Source organism: Pteropus vampyrus, unplaced genomic scaffold (genome assembly GCF_000151845.1).
Source record: "Pteropus vampyrus isolate Shadow unplaced genomic scaffold, Pvam_2.0 Scaffold1, whole genome shotgun sequence".
Lineage (NCBI taxonomy): Eukaryota > Metazoa > Chordata > Mammalia > Chiroptera > Pteropodidae > Pteropus > Pteropus vampyrus.
The window spans coordinates 28,628,122-28,642,463 of record NW_011888782.1 but is presented as its reverse complement, the minus strand read 5'-3'; positions in this window follow the sequence as shown (position 1 = coordinate 28,642,463).

Sequence of the window (14,342 nt, the reverse complement as noted above, 5' to 3'; positions counted from 1 at the left end):
GCTTCGAAGTCACATATTTCACAGTCTTACTCCATTTACAAGCTCCTATTTTTTACCCATCCCCTCTTCTTTCCCTCAGCCTCATTAAATCTGCTACTGGAGCTCACTGAGACTTCCAGTCCTTTGATACCTCAATTTTCTATCAGCTTTCTTCCGATTTCAATTCCTTATACCACCAGCCTAGATCCATTCCTCAGAGCATGCTATATCCCTTGCTCCCCTACTTGTCCCACAGTTTGTATCTCCATGTAAACTCTCATTTATGTGTCATTTTTACAAAAACATTTTCTGTTTCTACAGCAGGGTTGCTAAGTCCTGCTAAAGAAAATCATACACCATTTAGATGTGCGTCACTGCTCATTTTGGCTTCGAGTACAAGCTGTAATTCATTGTCGAGTCTCAATTCTACTATATTACCCTGATTGACACTCTAGTGCCTTTTTAAATTTTTTTTTCACAGCTTTTATTTAGCCCAAATCTAACTCCTATTCTTCCCCCTCCCAGCAAATAATCTACAAAACAATAATGAGGTGGCCAACTCATCTCTTCTACGTGTAAGATTAAGGTACTGTGGTTTTCAGGAAAGTGCTTTGGTCCAGAGGAAGAGAGAGAAGAGAGATGAGGAGACGGCTGATGCAGTGACCAGATCTTTTGCTTCTGGGCTCTTTCAGGTGTGAATTGAAACTATTGTGGATTACCAATGGAGCCACAGGATACTACAATCAATGCTTCCTCTAACATTACCATGACTAGTACTGCCACCGGGGCTCATGCTGCTATATTACAAGCTACTTATATGCTCTCCCAACTTGTGAAGGAATTGCACATAAAATACACTTAATTTTTGTATTGTCCTCAAAAGACTTAGAAAATGCAAGGTGAAAAAAAGACCCAAGTACACAAAGCAACATTATGAAAAATAATAGAACTTGGGCCATTTGAAATGTCAGATCTTCCCTAACATATGTAAAGCTTTATATTAAATTTTTGGTTTTCTACCTTTTCACTATAAAATCCTCTATCTGTTAATACTATATCTTTCAATACCCATCACCACAGCATCAAAGAAACAAGTAAACCAATAAGTTTCAATTACTGACAAGGGAAAAATAGGTATTTATTCTCACTTTGATTTTAGCCAATTTCAATTTATTGGAGAATATGTTTAAAACTATTTATCTTCAGAAGTGTTCTGAAATTTTTGCATCTGATTTCAAGCTTAGTGAAAGTCTCTGGGTGTCTGTAATTGTATTAACGCCATATACCTTCATATTTAAAGTGAGATAAAGGAGAAAGATTCCACTTGGTTTCAATTCCAAATGTAGGTGGAAAAATATGTGGATAATAAAACCAAACAAATAGGATTCGGTGGATTTAGATAATAGTAAATATAACATGGACCTACAAATAATGGGACTGTAAAAAATTTTAAAGGAAAATTTGGATGCCACAATAGAATGGTAGTACCTAGAATGAGGGAATTTATCATCTCACTCTACTCTGTACTTGTAACACCAGACCTAGAGTTTTCAGTATGCACAGTGGTTAAAAACTTGAGATTTGGCTCCAGACAGTCCTGTGTCAGAATCCCAGGCCTCTCAGTTCCCGGGATTCTGTAATATTCTATGTTGTAAACTCTCTATGTCTCAGGTGCTTTGTCTATGAAATATTTATCTCACAGTAAAGCACTCAGCTTTATACATAGTTTGCAGTTAGTAAGCATCTGCTATTATGTTACATATTGTTAAATAGGATGATTAGAAACTGATGTGAAATCATAGTGGGAAAGAGATTTGAAAGAATGTCAGATAAGGCAGTTGAAAGGTGTGGTAATATTTAACCTTAAATGTGAGGAGTTAATGAGAGACAGCATAGACACCTTTAAATACATGAGAATCTGTCATGAGGAAGTACATTTTAATTTGTAATGTATGCTGTCAAAGACAGGCAGCAATATATCATAGATTCAATTGGTTAGGCATTTGGGGTCAGATATTACCAAAAGCACCACACTAATATGAATGTATACCTGTCATATGGTTATGTAACATCTCTGACTATCATTTATATTTTTTAAATGAGGGTTACTGTATAGATGAAATGAAGTCAAATGCATAAAGAACCCATGGATGAAAACTATGAAAAGGCAATGAGCTCCATCCATGGGATGTTCCTGCATGAGCTCTGTGATCACTGAACAAAATACTGTGGAAGGAATATAATCCTTGGTCCAATTAGTGATCTAAATGTCCCCTCAAAACTATAAGATATCACTTTTAAAAAATAAGTGATCCAACACTCACTCTTGAGCTCTGCCTGTAACAGAGTCTATCTCCTAATAAATATTTATTTTAAATTTTTTTTATTTCTTATACTGAGCTCCATAATAAATTCTGAAATCAGAAAAAGATCAAACCAACAAACACACAAACAAAACAAATAAGTTTTTATTCCTGTGGCCTTTTTGAAAGGAAGATAAAGATGACATACCACATACACAGGTAAAAGAACCAGTGAAATGCTATTAATAAATAGAGTTTTCAATCAAAGATAAATAAAATCTAAAATACTGCAACCATGCCCTTGGGGTCTATGCCTTGTTATAATGAATTCATTTCAAGCCTTTCTAAAATAAGATCATTCTTTTAGCAAGGTTATATGATACTTTTTATATGAGACTGAGGCATTTCAATCTTATAAATAATTTTGTTTAGTGATATGCCACAATATTACAAGTTCCGTTCATGAATTTCTTGAAACTAAATTTTATACTCATCGGCATATAACTATATTTTAATCTAAAAAAAAAAAACACTTAAAATCCAATAATAACCTACATAGCTTTCATGATCACAGTGGCTTCAGTTAGCTTAAATATAATTCTTTAATTGTCACCAAAATGGAAATTTAAGTGACCTTGAAGCATTAGATTGCATTTAACCAAGTCTCAATTTTTTGACAGAACTCCCACTGTTGGCAAGGTTGTGGTGAAAATGAAACACTAATTCATTGCTATTGGCATTGTAAGTTGGTCACTTCATGTATAAAGAAAAAAAAAGGTAGCAAAAAACACCACAAAGACAGTCATGTCTTTTGATTCAATAATTTCACTCTTAGGATTTACCTTAAGGAAATAATTAAGCTTGCCTACAAAAATGAACTCTGTGGTATTATCATTAAAACTGGAAAAAAAAAAAAACTAGAAACAATCTGAGTATTTCACATTAATGAAGGGTTTAATAAGTTATAACATGTTAATGCAACAGAATGTTCTATAGGCAATAAACTGATCAATATTTAGACAAATGGTAAAATATTTGGTCTGTTAAGTGAAACTTATAGAATATACACAAGAATAGTCATCTTTTTGGGTATATAAAATATGTTTAAGATGTAGAAGGTAATTTTTAAAATTAACTAATTTATTAACATTTAAAAACTTAATTTTTAATTTATTGCCATTTCAGTAAAAAAGATCCCAAATTGGCAGAAGATATAAATTAGGTAGATTTAAACTGACAAACAGTTGACGCCATTTTCCCTTATATTCTCACACAATGTGAAACTCCAAATTCTTGAAGTCACTTTATCTTCCCAATCACTTTGCCTTCCCAACTTCTAGCTTTTTTAATATGTTTTTTTATACCTCATTAAGAAGAAAGTAATAATGATCAAAAAATTTTTATTATAAATTTTAAGATTTTCAAGTATCTTGAAAATGGAAATACCTAATCAAATACTGATTAATAAAAAATATTAGCTGAAGAACAAGTAAAGATTTCCAAGGAAGAAAGATTCTCTCCTTTGTGAAAAGTTAGATAACGCCTGTGCATTAAGAAGGAAGTGCTCTTTTCCCGTGTGGCTCCTAAACTAAGTGAGACGAACTTCTTGCTTACAGTAGTTAATTAGAATTACCTGGTACCACGTATTGATGGATCTTTACTTGGTCCCTTGGTTCTTAACAAATAAAAAAATCCATTTCCCTAGGCTGACCCATTAATTGAAGTCATTCTTTTGATTGTGTTTTGCTTTTTTTTAAAACATATGCAATTTTGTCACAGTAAATTTTAATTTCCCAAATGGCAAAACATTTCAGAATATCTCTAAGGCACTTGGAACTCAAGATCAGCCACAAAGGTATTACAAGTGTGGCCACACTTCTCTCTGAAGTCTACCAAGGCCCTTCTAATTAGCCTTTTGCCTCATGACATCTTACCAACTTCAAGAGAGTTAGAGTTGTTAATCCTCCATCAGCAATTGCATTATTAAGATGATTCAGTTTGGAGACTGTTGATAAGTAAGGTAGACTTTACAAATCACTCTTTGGGTTATGTTTAATGGAAATTAATTTGGGCTATTGGGTGGATTACGCTAGAGTTAAAGAGTTGAAATGTTCAGACTTTGTTAGACAACTTTTTATGTCTTAACTTCTCCCTAAATCATTTCTTCATTTTTTTCCATGTGTAAAATAGAGTTAGAAACATCTATCGAAGCAACTTGCTCTTATGAATATTTGATGGGTAATTAGTTAAAGAGGGCATTCTGCCTTGCTGGGCAAGGGTAAAACACAAATACAAGTGAACTCAAACATCCCCTCTTGAATTGTGATTATTTTCCTACATCCTTTGTTTACTATTTGAACTCGGAGATTTGTGATTTCTTATATAAATCATTTGACATTGACTGCCACAATTTGTGAACTATTTATTATATTTTATTTTATTTGCAGTGGCAAGTTATATACCATGTAGTAATCTTTTGTGCTTACTAAACTAAAACTATGACATAATAATAAAGACTTTGTATGTCCAAAGAGCTTTAGAGATAGAAATTAATTATTTTTCTTTCTCACCGGAATATAATCCTGTCTCACAAAAGTGCAGATTATTCAGTATTCTTACAATTTCACTGAAACTAATCCAATATCTGATCTGGGAACACCTTCTAATAGTCGCTATCCTTCTTCGTTCCTATAAAATCTAAAATAAACAAGTTTTCTATGGTCTCTAGAAAGTAAGTTACATTGCTCTTATTTCTTCAAAGGAATTTGAAAGAGCTCTGGTTTTTAAAAATCTCAATATTTACTTGTAATCCTAAAAAATAATAATAAATAAGCCACTTTATTGAGAAAGTAAAATGGTGTTCACTGCAGAGTTATTGAATTGATATACTATGTATTTCTCATTTATTAGTTTAATTTTGTTGTCAGCTCTCCTACGGTAACATTATATTTCCCATGGGTTCACATGAGATTTCGCTTTCATTTTTTAGCTACTTTATTACTAGGTATTTCCTTCTTATCAGCTATTTATTTAAAGCTTTTGCCATACCCATTCGATCTGAATAAATTTGTTGAATATGTGCTTCCTATTTGTAAGCAAGCTCAGCTTTAGATGGTATATTTACATGAGATTTTTATATAATATCAATAAGATTCATAATTTAGAGAATGACCTTGATTTGCTCTGATTTTTTTGTAGCTGGATGAAGTGGATGGTACAAAAAGGGACAATTTGTGTAATTTTCCTCTAATAGTCACTATCCTTCTTAAAAGAAATTCTGAAATGAGAATTATTTTAAAATAAGGTGTAAGACCTCCTTCCTCACTATTAATTTAAAGCTACAATTTGTGAATCACTGGATTTTATTATTTTTTTGTGTGTAATTTGGAGATATGCAGAGCCAGATGTTGAGGTTCCTGTGTTAGGAATCTGAAAAATTCCTAAGTCCGTATTAGAGTCTTCCCTACAGTCACAGCAACCTAATTCAGCAGCTCATATTATTGCTCATTCATATTTGGTAACCTAACCTACAAGTCCTCCTCTTTGTGGGAGGATTGTATATTCCCATCTTGTTAAGGTAAGACATGGCCACATGATTCGGTTTTCCCAACTGATGGCAATGTTTCATCATGGACACTCCATCAACTGGAGTCCTGAGGTGAAGATGACATGGAACAGAATCACAGAAAACCCATGTTAGACATGCTGAGTGTCTAACATTACTCTAAGAAATTAGGATTTTTTTTTGGGGGGGGGTCATTTGTTATTGCAGCATACTTTAATTTCTCATAACTGATACAAGCATTAATGTTAGACTACTTAGGGGCACCAGGCTGAAAAAAAAAGCCACTTTCTCACAATCAAACAAACATACAAGCAAGCAAACAAACAGTAAGTACATTACAGAACTTGCACAAGAAGCAAGCTCGATTCAGTCAACTTAGGTTAGATATAGAACTAAGAGACTCAAAAAGCTTGAGAGACCAATGTCAATGTTATAATAATTACATCCAGCTAAAAATTCAAAGCAGATTCAAAAATAAAAAAATAATGTTCACATAGAGAGATCTTGAGGCATTGGGTTCTAGGAACTGAGCCAGACTTAAATAATTCCTCTATAAACTATGTTAAGACAGTGATTCTACATAGATATTCTAAATACCATTTATGGAGGGAAAGAAGTACATGGCTAGGGAAAACACTGCTGAAGTGTGAAGGGGAAGGAGTAATGGGAGAATGAATATTGGATCAAGAGATGAGGATGATCCAAGACATGGAGAGAATTATATTTCAATTGGCTCAGAGGACGGGATTCAGTCCTAACAACTATGAATTTTCAGAGTATTGGAGACTAAAAGGTGCTATTAGTAAAGGAAAGCTTCTGAAGAATTGCATTACTAAAACAATGTTCCCTAGCTTCTATACTTCAAGGGCTCTGCAGTCCTAGAGCTTATGGCTAAATATTTCTCCTAGACTTGATGCCTAGAGAAACATCTGGATGTTGAAAATAAAAGACTACTGATGTTTATATTATTGGCAAAAGCACATGATGCTTACTGCCTGCGATGTACCCCTGGGTTCACAGATCACTCTGCTTTAACTAGGAATGCTACTTTCAGCATCTGCAAGTTTGTGCTGCAAAATTTCCAATCAAGTATATGGAAATTGAACGAGACCATGCATGACTCTTTAATTAGAGATCATATCAATAGAAAAGTCCAATGTGTGAACTGGATCTGTCTACTTTAGTTGGAACTATCTCATTCTACCCTCACAGTAATCAGCCTAAGGAGGTATTACAGTTAAGCTCATTTTGCAAATGAGGGAACCGAAGTGGTAAAATAACGTGCTTTAGACTACATAGCCAAAAATGGTGGGGGCAGGTTTTGAATTCAAATGATCTAGCTTCAGAGCCTGTGTTTTTTAACCACTAGCTAAACGGAAGCCTGCATTACTGTTTAAATCTATTTATTTGTAAATTTCTTTGTGATTTACCAAAAATTATGGTAAAAAATGGGATAATGTACTTCAGATATTTTTCATGTAGCCCCAATATCCTTAAGGTTTCCCCTTCACACTTTATTTGACCATGGGAGATACGGTCTAATTGTGTAATGAAATAATCAAGAGAATCCCTATTCAATATTCCAAATAAGCCAAAGTATAATCTTAAATTTAATTAAGGTTATATAGGAATTTAGGTTATATCTCTATAAAAGGAGTTAACACCAGAAAAGACCACCTGAATAATTTGGCAGCGCGGAGAAGGAGGATGCTCTTCCTCTCCTTCCCCTAATTTATCCAGTTAGCTGACAGAAATTCAGGTGTTGTCCCTGAATAATTTGTGAACATGTGCCTATTCTTGGCTTCATGTGGGCTGATGGGACAGGATTCTATTTGATCCTCACCTCATTATTCAATGGCAGTGCACATCCCAGGTCAGCAGTCAGCAGCAGTGTGGGGTGTAGGGGTGAATGGCTGGCCCATTACCACTGATAAGCCTTTTACCAAAGACAGCTCACACCGAGAGGAGAGAGCAAGACTCCAACTGTCTACAAAGTGGGTTACTGATAAAAGCTCATTACTCTCCAAAATTTAGCTTAAAGACCAGAGAGTTATCCTGAGGAGGCTGGAGAGAGTTCACCTAATTATCAATTACATTTTATCTTCCTTCCTCTTCTCTCTAATTTAATCTCTTAAATTCATCTTTTGAATGCTAACAGCTTGAATATTTTTGATCACAAACGCAATCAACCATGAAATTTTAAGGGAGAAAGGTAAAAGATAAACTGTCGTAGAGAGCTTTATTATGAAAAAATGATCTCTGATGCGTAATCCATAGAGTCTAGAGATTACTGGGAAAGAAAAATGAAAGATAGCAAGGCAATGAGGTCTGTCCACAATTGCACCCTGCAGGGAGGCTCCATTATCTCACAAGCCATACATAAGGTTCGAAATATGATCCTTAGTTAAAAAAATAAAAAATAAATATGTGGAAGAGGCAGACCGATGGCGAGAAAAGGAAGAGAAAGCTTTTTATTTTATTTTTCTCCAGTTTGATGCTAATCCTTTGTGTTGAGATGGAGAGCTGTGTATAATTTTATAACTGAAGAATAGCTTTATCATTCTTAGCAGGAGGGAAGCTTCTATCTGATGCCTTTTTAAGTTTTTTTTTTTTTTTTAGAGAAGTAGGATTATATAATCCTCTAATAATTTCCGTGACCCTATTTTTTGCTAAAATTTCACAGCACGTGTTGTTCAGTATTGCAAAGTGTTGAAGTGGTGTGTCAGTCCAGGATTCGGAACAGGATTCAGAATCTTCCTCAAGATTCCACAGAAATACATTTTCTCCCTCTCAGAAACTGTTACTCTCATGGGTGGTATCCGTTCAGCTATTAAATCACTCTGTCCAGGAGAAATGACTAGCCCGACAGCCCCACTAGGTGGTCCTCCTGCCAGAATAAATCCCCAGGGCACCCAGCGGGGAGAGAGACCCTTGCCAGCCTTCTGCCCTCTGATTAGTTCATGAAAGGAAAAGCTCTCACTGAGTTCTCATCCTCGAGTCTCTGCAAGGCATCAGAAGCCTTTGGAACTTCCTTTGACTTCTGGAGGAACTGGAGGCAGCAAAAAAAAAAAAAAAAAAAAAAAAAATCTGGCTGTTTTTTCACAGCTAGAGAAAAATCTCCTAACTCAGATCAGAGAACATCATGACCTGCCTGTAGCAACTTAAATAAACACCAACAGATAGGTTTTCACAATATAGAACCAGAGGCTCTGCCTAATATGTACTGTGGCTACTGCAAATCAGCAAGCCCTGCCAGTATATGCAGTGATGCATTCTGCATGGATTTTGAGAATCCAAGATCAAGGATGCAGCACTTTCTCCAATAACTTCAAGGGAACCTCAGTGGAAGTGAGAGTGAGGACACACTAAGTTCGATTTCTTTTTCAGGCTCTGTGCTAAAGGAAATTGTAATACATCTAGCAAGTGAAAATACGCTTTGTACACAAATACAGAAAACAGCCAATACTTTAATATATTCGTGCAATGTCTTCTATATCCCTCTTATAGACACTCAAACCGCTTCCACTACATTCTGGCTGCTTATGAAAAAAAATTGGAAGGAAGGCTTTGGACTATTTAGACCACATTACTATTGGATAATTTTCAATGTGCCACATCTGTAGTGCATATCTGGGTATGGGGTATTACTAAGACTTACGAGAAAAACATGAAAAGCAATCATTGCTTTAATCAGAAAGATTTTGTTATGCACATCAGCCACACTGGATGGGTCAAAACCAGAGAATTTGAGATGGCTAGGTAATATGGTTGAAAATATTTGTTGAAATGAATTGAAAGATAGATGATTCTTATTGGCTCTTGCTAAAAACAAACAAGCAAACAAAAACAAAACAAGAAAACAAAACAAAAGCAAAACCAAACCAAGACGAGTATATTTAAGGGACACAATTCTAGCTGCCTGATTTTAGACAGGTCCCTCTCCTCGCTGAGACTCATGCTCCTTGACCTTAAATAAAATAAGGATAATACTTGCCTGACTTATTTCACAGAGTTATTATGAGACTTGAACAAGACACTGTGAAAACTCTTTACAAACTGTAAAGTGGCATTCACCTGTTAGTGAATATATGTAGTGCTGATGCACATGTGAATATATGTACATTTGTGTTCCCTCAAAATGCAAGTTCTTAAAGAAAAGATTGACATTTTATATCATCTGTAAAGAACTGCAATTCAAGATAGCCCTCCAAAAAGAAGGGATCATGTGGTTTTATGGCCATTCAAGTAACTATGTGAACATCAAAAGTGGTCTTCCATTTCTTTGCATTCTCAGTGACAAACTCAGAGTTTGTCGCAAAACACTTACTCTAACAAAATAAATAAAAGTGCTCTTCAATTTTTTCATTTGCTTTCCCCTGTGGTTGTTCTCTGTCAAAACATACAATCCATGCATTGTTAGTTGCTCAGTGATTGCAAATTATTTTACAATGCAGAACAGGAATAAATGTAGCTATATAGAATAGATAAATTAGATGAGCTTAGCCTCACGTGACTGAAGACAACAAACATTACCATGTTTAACTTCTTTTTCTGTTGTATTGAGGCTGTCATAACTTCCTTAGAGAATTCCAATCATTCTTTGAGTCTCAACTTCAACGCCATCTCCTTCCTTGAGGCTTTCCTGGTTTCTCCCAAACAAGAATTGATCTTGGCTTCTTCTGAGTTTCCATGTCATTCTGTCTCCAATTCTCTCATGGCACTAAACTCATCTAATATTTTATATCTTCTTTAGGAGCTGAGACTCTGTCTCTTGTATGTACTATGCCAGCCTTAGTTTCACACATAGTAGTTACTCAATAATTTTTGATTAATAAATGAGTGAATATGTGAATAAAAATATAAATATATGTGCACTTTGCTTTTACTGTTACATAGAAAACGGAGACTAATTAGGTGTCAGAAGATAAGTAAGTGATAAAAAGAACACCCTAGACTGGCTCTTGGCTGGGGTGTTACTGCCAGTTCTCTTTAAGAGTCCAGGCCCTGGGGGCGTGATCATGAAATCCCTACCACATCAAACTTCCAAGCTCTGCATATGTGTGTTTTGAAGAGAAGGTTAACATAGTTCATGTGTGGCGTGGATTTCTGATCCACCAGGCTCCCGGGAAACCTGAATAGTCAAATATTTAGGCTTCTGACATACTCATTCACTGAAGTCATGACTTTTGAGCTTCTTTTGTCTTCCTTTTTCTCTTATATTTAGCCCTAGTTCCATAAATGCTTCCTTTGTGTTCTGCTGTGGCTGCTGCCTTCGCTAGATTTTTTTGCTTTGATTAATTATTGAGTCCTCAGTGCAAAGGGTTTTCCTCTCTCCCGTTCTCATTACTGAGGTCTTTCTGCAGCAGTCTGTTCTGCTAGCCTTGATGCAGGGCATGGCAAATGCTCCATCCTGAGAGGGTTTCACATGTGCATAAACAGCTGTTTTTCCAGTGTGCTTTTTGCATGAACATGGCAGGGACAGGATTTTTAAAACATTTCCTCGTGTGTGTGTGCATGCGTGTGTGTGTGTGTGTGTGTGTGTGTGTGTGTGTGTGTATTCATATGAAGATATATATATACATATACACATATTTTTTATTTAAAAATTATATATGTATACATGTGTATATACATATATTATATAGATATATATTTTTTAATACATGCCCGGACTACATCGAAGCACAGTAGACAGCAACACTGGAGCTGGGATTTTCTTTGGTAGTTTCTGCTCAACTTTTTTTCCACTTTAATGCTATGTACCAAACTTCTGACCATTTCACCTTTGGAAGAGAGAGTGATTTTCATTTATTTATTGTTGGTATATTGCTTATCATCACCTGCTATATCCACTTACATAGTCTTTGGAATTTCCTGGAGCCATCCTGCTATGCTATGCACCACCCCCTTTCTGTGGCTCTATGAAGTAAAATTCACTTTCATGATTTTAAAATCACCTAACATGATTCTTAGTCTTATTTACAGCCTTATAACGAATTTTCTCTCCTCCTCTCTAACCTGACCTTGGCAGGGAATACCTGCATATTGAAAAAGGGCTATTTCAGGAGAGGATGGAGAGAATTTGGTGAGGCGATGATAAGCGTGGCAGTTCTGACAGCAGTGTCCACTTTATCAAACATAGAGCTCATGGGTTTGAGAAGAGTTTTTTTCTGTGATATTCTAAAAACTTGAAAATATCAAGCACTGACAACATCACTTTATTCCAGTGAATCAGTCATTCGGTTAAAAGCTCTCCTTGGTTTTGTTTATGAATGAACATGAATTTCCAATTCTTTTTCTTTTCCTTTGATCTTGCCATACCTCTTTGAAAATCTTGGTGAATATGAGAAAGGATCATAGATCACCAGTGCAGCAAAGTGTGCTCTGTGATGTGCTCCCTCCCACAATGGGTCTTCCTCAGAATTTGACTCAAACTCATGAACAACTGTAAAATTAAATTGAGGTTTGGGGTTCTACTACCAATGACTTACACAGGCTGCAGTTAGGTCTCTTTACTTCTCTCAGTATTCATAAAATAAGGGTAATTAGTTTCCGTTGTCTTCCCTCACAAGAAGAGCACAAAAATTAATGACCTAATATCTTTAATTTGCTTCACCCCCTGGCACAAAGGTATGAACAGAGTGCAAAGAATAACTGTGACCATTTTGTTTCTGACGACCTGACTTTTTTTTTTTTTAATTACCCCACAATGAAAAACTAGTTAATTCTCCTGACATGGAATAGAGTACTTCTATCTGCTATGGTCTGATTCACATCAGAGACTTTTTTAGCGAGAAGAAATTAACCACAAACTCTTGCTCACACACGGTTCTCCCTGCACCTCATATTCATCTTCCTTTTATCATGGTTGTTATTGAAAAGACTAGAGAATTGCATCACACTCAGCTGTCTAAACATATGTCTTTTTTTCCCTGTTCTTCTCAAAACCCATTACTCTAGAGGGCACAGCTGACCAAGGGCAGGTCATACAAGTGAGGGGCCATACTCATCAGATCCAGCATAGCAGTGGGGGAGTGACAGGCTTCAACAGAGCAGGCACATATTTGTATAGAAGGACAGACAGCACTCAGCAGAAGCATGTGAGCTAGCAGCCAAAAGGGTCAAAGCTTATTCTGAGCAGCATAAAAATGCACCATTTCACAGGTTAAGTTGGTGGCTATCCTAGTGATGATGCTTGTACTGTTTATTTATCTTTTCAGATTTAAAGGCTACAATGCTGAAAGATTATATTCAGTGCAAAGTGACCCACAAAATAAAAACTAACATTTATGAGAATGGAATATTTTGTTAAAGAGAAAAATTTAAATAATTTTTAATATATGTATCTTAGCTAGGTGTTACCTGGGTCATTTGGTAGAGATGATTATACTTTTCCAATACTTATATAAGCATAAATAGAAGTGGATACATTTTTGTCACGAATGCCAGGAGGAGGTCTCATAAAAAAGAGCAAAGTTGGCAAAAGATGGGAATTTGGTTAGAAATGATAGACACCTTCCTAACTGGGAGTACCAGAGAAATGCTCATGGAACAATTTTTCAAATGATAATAAACAGCACTGAATCTGAAATAAAATTAGTGTTTTTTTAAGAAATTAAATAAATTTTAAATAAGTAAATTAGTAAAGAACTACTTTTCTCTTTGTTACTGTATCTCATTAATGCTTGTTATTTTGTTTTTGTTTGCTTTAATCAGTTCCATGGGTTCTAAGTTATAACCAATGGGCCTAAGAAATGTCATGTATTTTTTCCCAATCAAATGATTTGGCCTTGTGAGCTCAGACTTTGTCAGGGAATAAATGAGATCTCTTTCCTCAAATTTGACAGGCAGATTTATGGTTTGGAGAAGTAGCGTTTATCGAGTGGTCACATAGCTCCTAAAATTTGGTTACCACACTTCCAGAAAATTGTTTGACAGATTTGTTTGACAAAACAATGAGCTCACATGAATTTACACAATTTCTTACTCATGGCATAGCATAGTAATGTCAGTTTCCTTTGCTCGCCAAGTTCCATGAGAGCTACATGGAACTGTCCCAAGCAGGTGCCACACATTCAGGTCTGTGTCACAGCTTGGACATACTAAATTTAGAAAATTCCTAATGTGATAAGGGGCTGCTTGCAAACTTACCCATCTTCCCCTCTTGAGAGAGAGATTAGGTTTTTTAACCCTAGAAAATAAGCAAATCCTCTCTGAGGAGTGGTGAGAGACTTGACTAACTTGAAGTTTTCCCTAGATCTCTATCTTTAGAGAGACACTAACTCTAGGTTCTATTCATAAAGCACACGTCCTTTCAGTGGCTCAGAAGACATGTAGAAATGCCTGATTTATGGAAAATTATCTTTCAGTACTGTGGATTAGTAGTGAAATGCACTCTGGAGGCAGAGACCTGGGTTCAAATCCTAACTCTAATATTTATTTCAGGACATTTGGGAAATATACATAGACTCTCTCAGCACTAAAACCCCTCATCA